Here is a 17300-nt window from a genome sequence, read left to right as displayed (position 1 = left end):
TCCTGAAGAAGAAACTGGAAAAACAGAAGTGTTATCTTTTAAATAAGGACATTTTGGGAAATCCAAGAGATCTCTAGGTATTTCTTTGACATTTTTTAAGAGATCTCTAGGTATTTCGTTGACATGGTAGTCCCCACTTTCCATTAAAAAAACAGACCCACTGCTTTCGAGTCGATTTTGACTCATAGCGACCCTGTAGGACAGAGTAGAACCGCCCCATAGGGTTTCCAAGGAGTGGCTGGTGGATTTGAACTGCCAACCTTTTGGTTAGCAGCCAGTCTCTTAACTGCTGCGTCACCAGGGTTCCCCTGTGAAGATTATAACATAGAAAACCCTTGAGGCAGTTCTGCTGTATCACATGGTATTGCTATGAATTGAAATCTGCTTGATGATACCTAAAATCAACAACCCATGCTTGATTATGTACATATTATATATTAGTATATAATTTGATTTTTATATATTATACATTTATATGTTCTATTGTTATTTGCATGAGTGTTGAAATCATATCAGATGTTAAGTGTTGACTGGAATCAAATTAGATAACTTTGGCTGTGCATCAGATAATCACATTTTGTTAAGCTGTTAGCTCTTTTTGCCATTCATGCTACAGAAAAAGCTCAGTAGGATACAAAGTGCTCCTTGCAGAATGAGAGAAAACAATGTTACTCTGTAATAGCTTAGATTATGGCATAACAGATGTTCTGAAGACTACGAAAATCTTGCTTGTGACATTTATATTTCTTTTCCTGGGTATTTCTTTAGTATCAGATACCTTAGGAATCAAGTTAAACTTTTTTGGGGGGGGCCAATCATTTCAGTTAATTGACTTTCCCAGGGTCACGCTCATAACTGATAAGTGCTAGTAGAGATAGGATTCCAAACCCTCAGAGCACTGCCAAAGCCAGTAGCAGAAAGTGAGACAGGTCCTCATAGTCCTGAAACTCACATCAGCCTGGCAGACAACATACAGTTCTTCTTCCAAAGCACCCAGGGGTGGAGCACCCAGGTATCCTTGGTCTTTTAATTGTTTAATATGATTGTAGAGAAATAGTCCCAAAACTTTGTTTCAGTCATTAATTTTTCCTGATCCTGATGGATTTTTTCTCACCTTCTGCTGCAGATTCCTGCCCTTCCTAAGAAAATTGTGTTTTGTGACTGAGCAAACAGACAGACAGCAGGCTAAGTTGGTCATTACTATCATGAAGAAGACTATAGTATCCTGTGGATACTAAGACACTCAGTAACAATGTTTCTTATACATATTTTCTGTTCTGTGATTCAGCAAAATATTGAGTCACTTTACTTCTATATGCTATATGTCAAAGCGTGGGCTGTGGCAGGAAGGAGGCATGAAGATTGGACAGCAGCCTGTTCAACTGTGGAAAATACTAGTGAGCATAATCATTGTCCTCCAGCATTTTCTTTCCCACCTGAAGACTTTTACTTCATGTAGAAGAATTTGTGATTGAGAAAACTGAAGAGTTTAAGGCAAAAAATAGTGTTAGGATGATCCTGGGTCAGTAGTGAAACTCTGAAAGCTCTCATAATTTTCTTTTTATAATCAGTGATACAAAATGAAGATAGAAGACTAAAGAAAGAAAACATTAGTGATCATTTATCATCCTTATGTATAGGAACTTTACAGGATCTCTTTAATCCAAAATTTTGAGAATATGCTGGTAAATTCATGTTTTCCACTGTTGTAGATATTCTGCATACTAAGAGGTTGTATTTGTCTATTTCTGGTGTTCCATATGCATAGCATAGTCACCTTTTTTTTTTTTTAATTGTGCTTTAAGTGATAGTTTATCAAGTAAGTTAGTTCTCATTAAACAATACACAAATTGTTTTGTGACATTGGTTGCCAACCCTGGTATGTGTCAAAATCTCCCCTTCTTGACCTCCAGTTCCCATTTCCATTTGTCCAGTTTTCCTATTCCTTTCTACCTTCTTCTCTTTGCTTTTGGCTGTTGTGCCCATTTAGTCTCGTATACATGGTTGAATTACATGTGCTGTTGTTTGTTTTGTAGTCCTGTCAAATCTTTGGCTGAAGGGTGAACATCAGGAGTGATTTCAGCCCTGAGTTAAAAGGTTTTTCAGGGGCCATACTCTCAGGTTTCCTCCAGTGTCTGTCAGACCAGTAAGTCTGGACTTTTTTTGTGAGTTAGAATTTTGTTCTACATTTTCCTCCAGCTTTGTCCAGCACCCTCTGTTGTGGTGATAGCCGGGCACCATCTAGTTCTTCTGGACTCAGCTGGTGGAGGCTGTGGTAGTTGTGGTCCATTAGTCCTTTGGACTAATCTTTCCCTAGTACCTTTGGTTTTCTTCATTCTCCTTTGCTCCAGATGAAGTGGGACTAGTAGATATATCTCAGATGGCCGCTCACAAACCTTTAAGACCCCAAACACTATTCACCAAAGTAGATTGTAGAACATTTTCTTTATAAACGATGTTGTGCCATTTGAGCTAGATGTTCACCGAGACCATGGTCCCTAGCCCTCAGCCCAGAAACTCGGTCCCTCAGGGAGTTTGAATGTGTCTATGAAGCTTCTATGACTTTGCCATGGTCAGATTGTGCTGACTTCCCCGGTATTGCATACTGTTTTACCCTTCACCAAAGTTACAGTTTACATATTATCTAGTTAGTGTTTTCCCCTCTTTGCCCTCCTCTCCCTCATAACCATCAAAGATTATTTCTTTCTGTGTGTAAACCTTTCATGAGTTTTTATGATAGCAGTCTCATATAGTATTTGTCCTTTTGTGATTTACTTACTTCACTCAGCATAAAGCCCTCCAGTTCATCCACGTTGTAAAATATTTTGCAGATTCATCATTGTTCATCATTGCATAGTATTCTATTGTGTGTATATACCATAGTTTGTTTATCTGTTGTTCATCTGTCGACGGGTTGTTTCCATCTCTTTGCTATTGTGAATAATGCTGCAGTGAACATGGGTGTGCATATGCCTGTTCATGTGACGGCTTTTATTCCTCTAGGATATATTCCTAGGAGTGGAATTGCTGGATCACATGGTATTTCTATTTCTAGCTTTTTAAGAAAGCGCCATTTCATTTTCCAAAATGGTTGTACCATTTTAGATTCCCACCAGCAGCGCATAAAAGTTCCAGTCCCCCCACAGCAGCTCTAACATTTGTTATTTTCTGTTTTTTAAATTAGTGCCAGTAATGTAGGGTGAGGTGGTGTGATTGTTAACATTATGTCTCAGCTTGACTGGGCCATAATTCTCAGTGGTTTGGCAGTCTTATGATGATGTGATCACTTCCATGATGAGATTTGATATAATGTCATCACCTCCACAATGGGATCTGCTGTAAGTGGTCAGTCAGTTGAAAGAGAGTTTCCTTGGGGGTATGGCTTGCATCCAATATAAGTGGACTTTCTGGCAAGGCTCACAGGCTTTTGTTTGCTCTGGATCCTGCAGCAGTTTGCCTGAGCTCTGGTTCTAGGGACTTGAGCTAGCAGCTTACCTGCTGTCTTGCCTGCTGATCTTGGGATTTGTCAATTTTCACAGCCTGTGAGCAAGAACCGTGCTGTCTGACCTGCCTGTCTTGGGTTCATCAGCCTGTGTGGCTGTGTGAATCAGGAGAAGTCTCTATCCTGATCTACGGACTTGGGATATTCCAGCTTCTACAATCCTGTGAACCATTTCTTAATATAAATCTCTCTCTATATATATCTATACGCTTTACTGGTCTTGCTTCTCTAGACATCCCAGCCTAAGACATTTGGTACCGAGAGTGGTTCTAGAAAAACAAAATTGTAAGGATGAGCTTTCTAAATTGGTTCTCAAGTCTGGTTAGTCTTAAAGATGTTGATGACTCTGCTTTCAGTAGTGAAAAGTGTACTGCTAATCCATGGTGTGAGGTAGTATGGGGAAGAGGTATGTGGATAGAACTCTCTGAACAGACCAAAGAAGTGAAGATATTTGTGTCTCATGAAAGGGTGACCTCAGCAGAGGAGAATTTTAACAATCAAGTGAATAGGATGATGCATTCTGTGGAAAGCAGTCATCATCTTTTCCCAGCTACTCATGTCATTACTCAATGGGCTCATGAACAAAGTGGCCATGGTAGAAAGGATGGAGGTTATGCATGGGCTCAGCAACATGGACTTCCACTCTCCAAGACCAACTTGGTTACAGCCACAGCTGAGTGCCCAATTTGCCAACTGCGGAGAACAACACTGGGTCCCCAATATGGCACCATTCCATGAAGTGATCAGCCAGGAACCTGGTGGCAAGTTGATTACATTGGACCTCTTCGTTCACGGCATGGACAGTGTTTTGTTCTTACTGGAATAGATACTTACTCTGGATATGGATTTTCCTTCCCTACATGCAGCGCTTCTGCTAAAACTACCATCCATGGACTTACAGAATGCCTTATGTGCTGTCATGGTGTCCCACACATCATCGCCTCGGGCCAGGGGACTCACTTCACAGCAAATGAAGTGCAGAAATGGGCCCATGCTCATGGAGTTCACTGGTTCCCTGTCATCCTGAAGCACCTGGCTTGAGAGAACGATGGAATGGCCTTCCAAAGACACACGGTGCCAGCTAGGTGGTAATACTTTGCAGGGTTGGGGCAGTGTTCTCCAGGAGGCTGTATATGTTCCAAACCAGTGTCCAGTATGTTGTGCTGTTTCTCCCATAGCCAGGATTCACGGGTCCAGGGATCAAGGGGTGGAAATGGGAGTGGCACCACTTACTATTGCCCCTAGTGACCCACGCTCAAAATTTTTGCTTCCTGTCCCCACAGCCTTACACTCTGTGGATCTAGAGGTCTTAGCTCCAGAGGGAGGAATGCCCCCATTTAGAGACAAATCACTGATTCCGTTGAACTGGAAGCTAAGAATGCCACCTGGCCACTTCGGGCTGTGTATGCCTCTGGGTCAACAGGCAAAGAAAGGAGTTACCATATTGGTGGTATGATTGTTCCTGAGTACCTAGAAGAAATTGGATTGGTATTACATATTGAAGGTAAAGAAGAGTATGTCAGAATACAGGATATCACTTAGGGCGTCTTCTTAGTACTACAATTTCCTGTGATTAAGGTCAAGGGAAAACTACAGCAACCCAATTCTGACATGACTACTAATACCCCAGATCCTTCAGTAATGAAGGTTCGGATCACCCCATAGGGCAAAGAAGCATGACCAGCTGAGGAGCTTGCTGAGGGCAAAGGGAGTACTGAATGGGTGGTGGAAGAAGGTAGTTCTAAATACCAGTTATGACCACATGATCAGTTGCAGGAACGAGGACAGTAATTGTTATGAGTATTTTGGCCTTTTATGTGTACATGAAATATTTTTGTTTTCTTCACTTATAAAATATAAGATGTAAATGGGCTAGTACATACTTGGTTGTATGTGTGTTCGTTGCATCATGTTAGGTGCAAGTATGACTGTACAGTTGTTTTTATTCAGAGATTATAGTTTAAGGAGATGTGTACAGGTGTTAAATTGACAAGGGGTAGATTGTGATTGTTAAGGTTGTGTGTCAGCTTGGCTGGGCCATGATTCTCAATGGTTTGGCAGTTATGATTTACTTTGGCAGTCCTTGAAGTGCAGAAATGGGCCCATGCTCATGGAGTTCACTGGTTCCCTGTCATCCTGAAGCACCTGGCTTGAGAGAACAATGGAACGGCCTTCCAAAGACACACAGTGCCAGCTAGGTGGTAATACTTTGCAGGGTTGGGGCAGTGTCCTCCAGGAGGCTGTCCTTCTGATCTTTTTACAAGAATTTGGGGTCTGCATCCCACTGCTCTCCTGTTCTCTCAGGGGCTCTATGTTGTGATCCCTCTCAGGGCAGTCATCAGTTGTAGCTAGACGCCATCTAGTTCATCTGGTCTTAGGCTGATGTAGTCTCCGGTTTATCTGGTCCTTTCTGTCACCTGGGCTCATAATTACCTTGTGTCTTTGGTGTTCTTCATTCTCCTTTGCTCCAGGTGGGTTGAGACTAAATGATGCATCTTAGATGGCCGCTTGCTAGCCTTTAAGACCCCAGACACCACTCTCCAAAGAGGGATGCAGAATATTTTCTGAATAAATTTTATTATGTCTGTTGACCTAGATGGAAACACTGGTGGCGTAGTGGTAAAGAGCTACGGTTGCTAACCAAAAGGTCGGCAGTTTGGATCTACCAGCGCTCCTTGGAAACCCTATGGGGCAGTTCTACTCTGTCCTATAGAGTAGATATGAGTCGGAATTGACTCGAAGGCAGTGGGTTTGGTTTTTTGTTTTATTGATCTAGATGTCTCCTGAAAGCATGGTGTTCAAATCCCTGTCCCTGCTTCATTGGCCTTTGAAGTGTTCGGTTTATTCAGGAAACTGCTTTGCTTTTGGTTTAGTCCACTTGTGCTGACCTCTCCTGTATTGTGTGCTGTCTTTCCCTTCACCTAAATTAGTTCTTGTGTACTATCTAATTAGTGAATACTCCCTCCCTCCCACTCTCATAACCATCAAATAATATTTTCTTGTGTTTAAACTATTTCTTGAGTTCTTATAATAGTGGTCTCATACAATATCTGTCCTTTTGCAGGTGACTAATTTCATTCAGCATAATACCTTCCAGATTCCTCCACGTTATGAAATGTTTCATGGATTCATCATTGTTCTTTATTGATGCGTAGTATTCCATTGTGTGAATAGACCATAATTTATTTATCCATTCATCCTTTGAGGGGCACCTTGGTTGCTTCCATCTTTTTGCTATTGTAAACAGTGCTGCAGTGAACATGGGTGTGCATATATCTGTTCATGTAAAGGCTCTTATTTCTCTAGGATATATTCCAAGGAGTGGGATTGCTGGATCATATGGTAGTTCTATTTCTAGCTTTTTAAGGAAGTGCCAAATGGATTTCCAAAGTGGTTGTACCATTTTACATTCCCACCAGCAGTGTATAAGTGTTCCAGTCTTTCCACAGCCTCTCCAACATTTATTATTCTATGTTTTTTGGATTAATGCCAGCCTTATTGGAGTGACATGGAATCTCATTGTAGTTTTGATTTACATTTCACTAATGACTCGACAGCACGGTAATGGCTAATGATAGTGAGCATTTCCTCGTGAATCTGTTAGCTACCTGAATGTCTTCTTTAGTGAAGTGCCTGTTCATATCCTTTGCCCATTTTTTAATTGGGTTATTTGTCTTTTTATTATTGAGTTTTTGCAGTATCATGTAGATCTTAGAGATCAGACACTGATTAGAAATGGCATAGCTAAAATCTTTTTCCCGGTCTGTAGGTAATCTTTTTATTCTTTTGGTGAAGTCTTCAGGTGAGCATAGGCATTTGATTTTTAGGCGCTCCCAGTTATCTAGTTTCTCTTCTGGCATTTGTGCATTGTTAGTAATGTTTCGTATACTGTTTATGCCATGTATTAGAACTCCTAGCATTGTCCCTATTTTTTCTTTCATGATCTTTATCGTTTTAGATTTTATATTTTTGATCCATTTTGAGTTAGTTTTTAATGCATGGTGTGAGGTATGGGTCTTGTTTCATTTTTTTGCAAATGGATATCCAGTTATGCCCAGCACCATTTGTTAAAAAGACTGTCTTTTCGCCATTTAATGGACTTTGGGCCTTTGTCAAATATCAGCTGCTCATATGTAGATGGATTTATGTCTGGATTCTCAATTCTGTTCCATTAGTCTACGTATCTGTTGCTGTACCAGTGCCAGGCTGTTTTGACTACTGTGGTGGCATAATAGGTTCTAAAATCAGGTAGTGTGAGGCCTCCCACTTTGTTATTCTTCTTCAATAATGATTTACTTATCCAGAGCCTCTTTCCCTTCCATATGAAGTGGGTGATTTGTTTCTCCATCTCATTAAAAAATGTCTTTGGAATTTGAATTGGAATTACTTTGTATCTATAGATGTCTTTTGGTAGAATAGACATTTTTACAATGTTAAGTCTTCCTGTCCATGAGCAAGGTATGTTTTTCCACTTATGTAGGTCTCTTTTGGTTGAGAAACAGTAGTGTCTTGTAGTTTTCTTTGTATAGGTCTTTTACATCTCCAGTTAGATTTATTCCTAAGTATTTTATCTTGTGGGGGACTACTGTAAATGGTATTGATTTGGTGATTTCTTCTTTGATGTTCTTTTTGTTGGTGTAAAGGAATCCAACTGATTTTTGTATTTTATCTTGTATCCTGATACTCTGCTGAACTCTTCTATTTGTTTGAGTAGTTTTCTTGGGGATCCTTTAGGGTTTTCTGTGCATAAGATAGTGTCGTCTGCAAATAGAGATAGTTTTACTTCTTCCTTGCCAATCTGAATGCCCGTTATTTCTTTAACCTAATTGCTCTGGCTAGGACCTCCAGCACAATGTTGAATAAGCATGGTGATAAAGGGCATCCTTGTCTGGTTCCTCTTCTGAAGGGAAATGCTTTCAGACTCTCTCCATTTAGGATGATGTTGGCTGTTGGCTTTGTATAAATGCCCTTTATTATGCTGAGGAATTTTCCTTCTATTCCTATTTTGCTGAGAGCTTTTATCATGAATGGGTGTTAAACTTTGTCAAATGCCTTTTCTGCATCAATTGATAAGATCATGTGGTTCTAGCCTTTTGTTTTATTTATATGATGGATTACATTAATTGTTTTTCTAATGTTGAACCATCCTGCATGCCTGGTATGAATCCCACTTGGTCATGATGAATTATTTTTTTGATATGTTGTTGAATTCTATTGGCTAGAATTTTGTTGAGGATTTTTTGCATCTAAGTCATGAGGTATTATAGGTTTGCAATTTTCTTTTTTTGTGGTGTCTTTACCTGGATTTGGTAAAACCAGGGATATGCTGGCTTCATAGAATGAGTTTGGTCGTATTCCGTCCTTTTTTATGCTCTGAAATACTTTTAGCAGTAGTGGCGTTAACTCTTCTCTGAAAGTTTGATAGAACTCTGCAGTGAAGCCTTCTGGGCCAGGGCTTTTTTTTTTTAGGGTTAGGGTTAGGGTGAAGTTTTTTTTTTTTTTTAATTTTTATTGAGCTTCAAGTGAACGTTTACAAATCAAGTCAGTCTGTCACATATAAGTTTATATATACCTTACTCCATACTCCCAGTTGCTCTCCCCCTAATGAGTCAGCCCTTCCAGTCTCTCCTTTCGTGACAATTTTGCCAGCTTCCAACCCTCCCTACCCTCCCATCCCCCCTCCAGACAGGAGATGCCAACACAGTCTCAAGTGTCCACCTGATACAAATAGCTCACTCTTCATCAGCATCTCTCTCCTACCCACTGTTCAGTCCCTTCCATGTCTGATGAGTTGTCTTGGGGTATGGTTTCTGTCCTGGGCCAACAGAAGGTTTGGGGACCATGACTGCCGGGATTCCTCTAGTCTCAGTCAGACCATTAAGTCTGGTCTTTTTGTGAGAATTTGGGGTCTGCATCCCACTAACCTCCTGCTCCCTCAGGGGTTCTCTGTTGTGCTCCCTGTCAGGGCAGTCATTGATTGTGGCCGGGTACCAACTAGTTCTTCTGGTCTCAGGATGATGTAAGTCTCTGGTTCATGTGGTCCCTTCTGTCTCTTGGGCTCATAGTTATCATGTGACCTTGGTGTTCTTCATTCTCCTTTGATCCAGGTGGGTTGAGACCAATTGATACATCTTAGATGGCCTCTTGTTGGCATTTAAGACCCCAGACGCCACATTTCAAAGTGGAATGCAGAATGTTTTCATAATAGAATTATTTTGCCAATTGACTTAGAAGTCCCCTTAAACCATGGTCCCCAAACCCCCGCCCTTGCTCTGCTGACCTTCGAGGCATTCAGTTTATCCCAGAAACTTCTTTGCTTTTTGTCCAGTCCAGTTGAGCTGACCTTCCCTGTATTGAGTATTGTCCTTCCCTTCACCTAAAGTAGTTCTTATCTACTAACTAATCAGTAAAAACCCTCTCCCTCCCTCCCTCCCTCCCCCCCTCGTAACCACAAAAGTATGTGTTCTTCTCAGTTTATACTATTTCTCAAGATTTTATAATAGTGGTCTTATACAACATTTGTCCCTTTGTCTCTGACTAATTTTGCTCGGCATAATGCCTTCCAGGATCCTCCATGTTATGAAATGTTTCACAGATTCGTCACTGTTCTTTATCGATGCGTAGTATTCCATTGTGTGAATATACCACAATTTATTTACCCATTCATCCGTTGATGGACACCTTGGTTGCTTCCAGCTTTTTGCTATTGTGAACAGAGCTGCAATAAACATGGGTGTGCATATATCTGTTTGTGTGAAGGCTCTTTTTTCTCTAGGGTATATTCCAAGGAGTGGGATTTCTGCGTTGTATGGTAGTTCTATTTCTAACTGTTTATGATAACGCCAGATAGATTTCCAAAGTGGTTGTACCATTTTACATTCCCACCAGCAGTGTATAAGAGTTCCAATCTCTCCGCAGCCTCTCCAACATTTATTATTTTGTGTTTTTTGGATTAATGCCAGCCTTGTTGGAATCTCATCGTAGTTTTAATTTGCATTTCTCTAATGGCTAATGATCGAGAGCATTTTCTCATGTATCTGGTTTTTTGTTGTTGTTGTTTTATCTGTTAGCTGCCTGAATATCTTCTTTAGTGAAGTGTCTGTTCATATCCTTTGCCCATTTCTTTATTGGGTTGTTTGTCTTTTTTGTGGTTGAGTTTTGACAGAATCGTATAGACTTTAGAGATCAGGCGCTGGTCGGAGATGTCATAGCTGAAAATCCTTTCCCAATATGTAGGTGGTCTTTTTACTCTTTTGGTGAAGTCTTTAGATGAGCATAGGTGTTTGATTTTTAGGAGCTCCCAGTTATCTGGTTTCTCTTCATCATTTTTGGTAATGTTTTGTATTCTGCTTCTAACATTGTCCCTATTTTTTCTTCCATGATCTTTATCGTTTTAGTCTTTATGTTTAGGTTTTTGATCCACTTGGAGTTAGTTTTTGTGCATGGTGTGAGGTATGGGTCCTGTTTCATTTTTTTGCAAATGGATATCCAGTTATGCCAGCACCATTTGTTAAAGAGACTATCTTTTCCCCAATTAACTGACACTGGGCCTTTGTCAAATATCAGCTGCTCATATGTGGATGGATTTATATCTGGGTTCTCAATTCTGTTCCATTGGTCTATGTGCCTGTTGTACCAGTACCAGGCTGTTTTGACTACTGTGGCTGTATAATAGGTTCTGAAATCAGGTAGAGTGAGGCCTCCCACTTTCTTCTTCTTTTTCAGTAATGCTTTGCTTATCCGAGGCTTCTTTCCCTTCCATATGAAGTTGCTGATTTGTTTCTCCACCACATTAAAAAATGACATTGGAATTTGGATCGGAAGTGCATTGTATGTATAGATGGCTTTTGGTAGAATAGACATTTTTACTATGTTAAGTCCTACTATCCATGAGCAAGGTATGTTTTTCCACTTAAGTAGGTCCTTTTTAGTTTCTTGTAGTAGTACTTTGTAGTTTTCTTTGTATAGGTCTTTTACATCTTTGGTAGGATTTATTCTTAAGTATTTTATCTTCTTGGGGGCTACTGTGAATGGTATTGATTTGGTTATTTCCTCTTCGATGTTCTTTTTGTTGATGTAGAGGAATCCAAGTGATTTTTGTATGTTTATCTTATAACCTGAGACTCTGCCAAACTCTTCTATTAGTTTCAGTAGTTTTTTGGAGTATTACTTATGGTTTTCTGTGATAAGATCATGTCATCTGCAAATAGAGATACACTTACTTCTTCCTTGCCAATCCGGATGCCCTTTATTTCTTTGTCTAGCCTAATTGCTCTGGCTAGGACCTCTAGCACAATGTTGAATAAGAGCGGTGATAAAGGGCATCCTTGTCTAGTTCCCGTTCCCAAGGAAAGTGCTTTCAGGCTCTCTCCATTTAGAGTGATATTGGCTGTTGGCTTTGTATAGATGCCCTTTATTATGTTGAGGAATTTTCCTTCAATTCCTATTTTGGTGAGAGTTTTTATCATAAATGGGTGTTGGACTTTGTCAAATGCCTTTTCTGCATCAATTGATAAGATCATGTGGTTTTTGTCATTTGTTTTATTTATATGGTGGATTACATTAACGGTTTTTCTAATATTAAACGAGCCTTGCTTACCCGGTATAAATCCCACTTGGTCATGGTGGATTATTTTTTTGATATGTTGTTGAATTCTATTGGCTAGAATTTTGTTGAGGATATTTGCATCTATGTTCATGAGGGTTATAGGTCTGTAATTTTCTTTTTTTTGTAATGTCTTTACCTGGTTTTGGTATCAGGGAGATGGTGGCTTCATAGAATGAGTTAGGTAGTATTCCGTCATTTTCTATGCTTTGAAGTACTTTAGTAGTAGTGGTGTTAACTCTTCTCTGAAAGTTTGGTAGAACTCTGCAGTAAAGCCATCCGGGCCAGGGCTTTTTTTTTTTTTGTTGGGAGTTTTTAAATTACGTTTTCAGTCTCTTGTTATGGGCATATTTAGTTGTTCTACCTCTGTTTTGTTAGTTTAGGTAGGTAGTGTATTTCTAGAATTCATTCATTTTTGTCTAGGTTTTCAAATTTGTTAGAGTACAGTTTTCATAGTAATCTGATATGATTCTTTTAATATCAGTTTGGTCTGTTGTGATGTTGCCCATCTCATTTCTTATTTGGGTCTTTTGCTTCCTTTTCTGTTTTTTTGTCAGCTTGGCTAATGGTTTATCAATTTTGTTAATTGTTTCAAAGAACCAGCTTTTGGTCTTATTAACTCTTTCAGTTCTCTATTTCCTTTAATTCTGCTCTAATTTTTATTATTTGCTTTCTTCTGGTGCCTGAGGGTTTTTTGTTTTTTTTTTTTTGCTCTATTTCTTCACGTTGTAGGGATAATTTTTTGATTTTGGCCCTTTCTTTTTGTATGTTTGCATTTATTGATATAAATTGACCTCTGAGCACTGCTTTCGCTGTGTCCCAAAGGCTCTGATAGGAAGTGTTTCATTCTCATTAGATTCTGTGAATTTGTTTATTCCATCCTTCATGTCTTCCATAACCCAGTCTTTTTAGAGCAGTGTATTGTTCAGTTTCCAAGTGTTTAATTTCTTTTCCCTGCTTTTTCTTTTATTGATTTCTACTTTTATGGCCCTATGGTCAGAGAAGATGCTTTGTAATATTTCAGTGTTTTGGATTCTGCTAAGGCTTGCTTTATGACCCAATATGTGGTCTATTCTAGAGAATGTTCCACACGTGCTAGAAAAGAAAGTATACTTGGCTCCTATCGGGTGGAGTGTTCTGTATATGTCTGTGAGGTCAAGTTGTTTGATTGTGGCATTTAGATCTTCTGTGTCTTTACTGAGCTTCTTTCTGGATGTTCTGTCCTTCACTGAAAGTGGTGTGTTGAAGTTTCCTACTATAATTGTGGAGCTGTCTGTCTCACTTTCCAGTGCTGTTAGAGTTTGTCTTGTGTATCTTGCAGCCCTGTCACTGGGTGCATAGGTATTTAATATGGTTACATCCTCCTGGTATATTGTCCCTTTAATCATTATATATTGTCCTTCTTTATCCTTTGTGGTAGATTTAAATTCTATTTTGTCAGAAATTAATATTGCCACTCCTGCTCTTTTTTGATTTTTGTTTGCTTCATAAGTTTTTTTTTACATCCTTTGAGTTTTACTTTGTTTCTGTCTCTTAGTCTAAAGTGTATCTCTTGTAGGCAGCATATAGATGGATCATTTTTTTTTTTATCCGTTCTGCCACTCTCTGCCTCTTTATTGGTGTATTTAGTCCATTTACATTCCGTGTAATTATAGATTGGTATGAGTTTTGATATCTTTTTTTGTGTGTTGTTCTTTTTCCTGGTTAAGTTTCTGTGTTGAGCAGTGTATCTTTATATATTGTCTTTTCCTCTTATTTGTTGTTGTTGATTTTGTTTCTGCTGAGTCCTTAATTTTTTTCTTTTATTTTATATTGATGAGTAGGATTGTTAGTCTCCTTTGTGGTTACCTTAATATTTACCCCTATTTTTCTAAGTTTAAACCTAACTTTTATTTCTTTATATCACCTTGACGTCCTCTCTATATGAAAGGTCTATGACTATATTTTTTCAGTCACTCTTTATTGTTTTAATGTTGTCTTCTTTTACATAGTGACATAGCTCTTTCCCTGTTTTGAGCTTTTTTTAAATCTTGATTTATTTTTGTGATTTCCCTATCAGGGTTGATGTCTGGTTGCTATGTCCTGCATTCTAGTCTTGGGTTGATATCTGATATGATTGAGTTTCCAACCAGAGAAATCCCTTTAGTATTTCTTGTAGTTTTTGTTTGGTTTTTATGAATTTCCTAAACTTCCATTTATCTTGAAATGTCCTAATTTTGCCTTCATATTTAAGAGACAGTTTTGCTGGATTTATGATTCTTGGCTAGCAGGTTTTTTCCTTCAAGGCTTTACATAAGTCATCCCATTGACTTCTTACCTACGTGGTTTCTGCCTCGTAGTCCTAGCTTATTCTTATAAACTGTCCTTTGTAGGTGACTTTTTGTTTTTCCCTAGCTGCTATTAAAATTCTCTATCTTTGGTTTTGGCAAGTTTGATTATAATATGTCTTAGTGACTTTCTTTTCATATCTACCTTATGTTGAGTTTGATGAGCATCTTGGGTATATATTGTCTCATCTTTCACGGTATCAGGAAAGTTTTCTGCCAGCAAATCTTCAACAATTCTCTCTGTGTTTTCTGTTATCCCATCCTGTTCTGGTACTCCAGTCACTCGTAGGTTATTTCTCTTGATAGAGTCCCACATGATTCTTAGTTTCTTCATTTTTTTTTAATTCTTTTATCTGATTTTTGTTCACTTATATTGGTGCCAAGTGTTGTATTGTCTATCTCACTAATTCTGCATTCCACTTCCTCAGTTCTGCTCCTCTGTCTTTCTATTGAGTTGTCTACTTCTGTAATTTTAATGTTAATCTTCTGAATTTCTGATTGCTGTATCTCTGTGGATTCTTGCAGCTTATTAAATTTTTCATTATGTTCTTGAATAACTTCTTTAATTCCTTCAGTTGCTTTATCTGTGTGTTCGTTCTCTTGTTCTGTGATTTGTCTGATCTCCTTCCTGATCTCGTTCCTGATGTCTTGAAGAGTCCTGTATATTAATCTTTTATATTGTGCTTCTGGTAATTCCAGGAAGGCACCTTCATCCAGAAGATCGCTTGATTCTTTGTTTTGAGAGCTTGCTGAAGCGATCATGGTCTGCTTCTTTGTGTGATTTCATACTGACTTTTGTCTCCGAGCCATCTATAAGTTATTGTATTTGTTTATTTTATGTTTGTTCACTGTATCGTAGCTTCTTGCTTTGTTTGATATGCCCAAATAGGCTGCTCGAGTGAGCTAGCTTATTATTTTCACCTTTGAAGCTCTGACGTTCTGTCAGCAGATGTCTAGAGCTCTTATCAGGTATGTGAGCCTAGGAGTCCATTTACTTTTCTTGTATGGATTCAGCTTAGGTATCCAGGTGGTTGATCATCAAGTGTGTGGTACAGGCTCTGTCCTACATTCTTAGCAGGGCCGGCATGATTGGTGTAGGTACCGGTATCTGGTTGTAGCAGGGGGTCACGTTCTGAACAAGGCAGGGGGCTGACAACCATCCCCTGAGTGTCTGTGTGGAAAGCGTGTCCCCGTTCCCTAGAGTGCACAGGTGTGTGGATTCTGCACACGAACCAAGGGCACCCAATGCTTTTGGTTGTAAGGACTGGGAGGTACCAGTTATCCTTGGAGCACTGTTGCAGGTGGCTAGGTGATGTGGGTGGAGCCACCAGTCCTTAGGCCCCTAACATGGGTAGGTGAGGACCCTGTTTAATAGCCAAAGCTGTGTCAAACATGAAACACCCACCTCTCCACTGCACAGCAGAAACAACTGCAGACTGCCAACAAGGACCTGTTCTCCTGAAATGGGCCCACACAGATCCATGCAGAGGGGGAAGGTATTCAAAGTCCGTGGACCATTTATGCCTGGACAGGGGCTGCTTCTGTCCTGGGCTCCCCAGTTTAGTGGAGCTGGCAAATTATTTTTCCCCTGGTTGTGAATTTATTCCTTCTCTAAGGCTGGGAGAATGGCTCAGAGCCCTCAGCAGGACCTTTCTCAGGTCCAGGGAAATTGACAGCCCCTGAAGCTGGCTTGGGTGCTGGTTGTGTGGTAAAATAGACACAAGAACTTTGCCTTTGCCGAGAGCGCTGTTCTCTGGTTTCGGAGGTGTGAGTAGCTGTGTGGCTGGCTGTCCCTCCCTGAGGAAACTGCATCTGGAGCTCTGCCATCGTCACTCCAGGGATGGTGCCTAAGGGTCCCTGGCGATTCAGGTCAGGCAACTCCTCTCCGCTTCTGAACCATCTCTCCCTCCCTCCCCCTGCTGCCCCGTCTGTTTTCTAAGTTTGCCTTTGATGTTCAGGGATCCTAGCTTGTCATGAATACAATCGTGTCACTTGTTTTTTTGGGGGGGTTTCTATTGTAAGGGGGATCACCGGAAGCATCTGATTACTCTGCCATCTTGGCCCCGCCTCCTCCATTCCCCATTTTTCAATTGGATTATTTGTCCTTTTGTTGTGGAGGCATTGGATTTTCCTATAGTTCTTAGAGATTAGACCTTTGTTAACTATATCATAGCCAAAATTTTTTTCCCAGTCTGTGGATTCTCTTTTTACTCTTTTGATAAAGTCTTTTTATGAGCATAAGTGTTCAATTTTTAGAAGATCCCAGTTGTCTAGCTTATCTTCTGGTATTTGTGTATTGGTAGTTATGGTTTGTATCCTATTATGCTATATATTAGAGCCCTTAGCATTGATCCTGTTTTTTCTTCCATGATCTTTTTTGTTTCTGGTTTTATATTTTAGGTCTTTGGTCCATTTTCAATTAGTTTTTATGTATGGTGAGAGGTTTGTTTCATTTTTTTTTTTTTTTTTAATAGATGGACATCCAGTCTTGTTAGCACCAGTTAATATTCTTACCCCTGTTTAATTTACTTTTGGCCTTTGTCAAAGATCAGGTGACCATGGGTGGATGGATTTACATCTGGATTCTCGATTCTGTTCCATTTGTCAAAGTATCTTTTGTTGTACTAGTACCAGGCCATTTTGACTACTGTAGCTGTAGTCAAAAAGTTTTTGCTTAGGAGAATTTGAAGTTGGGAAGAGATTACTGTACTTTACCTTATAGTACTCCTTCATAAAATGCAGACCATGAGTGCATTTATTGTCACTAAGCTAATCAGGATGTGTGCCTGAGAGGAGGCACTTCTTGGACTTGATAGATTTAATGAAGTGACAACTGTCGTTGGAAATGGGGAGCACATAACATTCC

General features: G+C 39.6%; 1 protein-coding gene across 2 annotated transcripts in view; it reads left to right on the top strand.

The window, feature by feature from the left end:
* CHN1 (chimerin 1) overlaps window positions 1–17300 on the top strand; it is a 217555-nt gene that overhangs the window by 34686 nt on the left and 165569 nt on the right. The gene's annotated exons all lie outside the window — the stretch shown is intronic.

This window comes from Elephas maximus, chromosome 6, assembly GCF_024166365.1.
Source record: "Elephas maximus indicus isolate mEleMax1 chromosome 6, mEleMax1 primary haplotype, whole genome shotgun sequence".
In the NCBI taxonomy this organism is placed as follows: domain Eukaryota; kingdom Metazoa; phylum Chordata; class Mammalia; order Proboscidea; family Elephantidae; genus Elephas; species Elephas maximus.
Note: the sequence above shows the minus strand (reverse complement) of the source record. Positions and strands in the feature narration are given on the sequence as shown.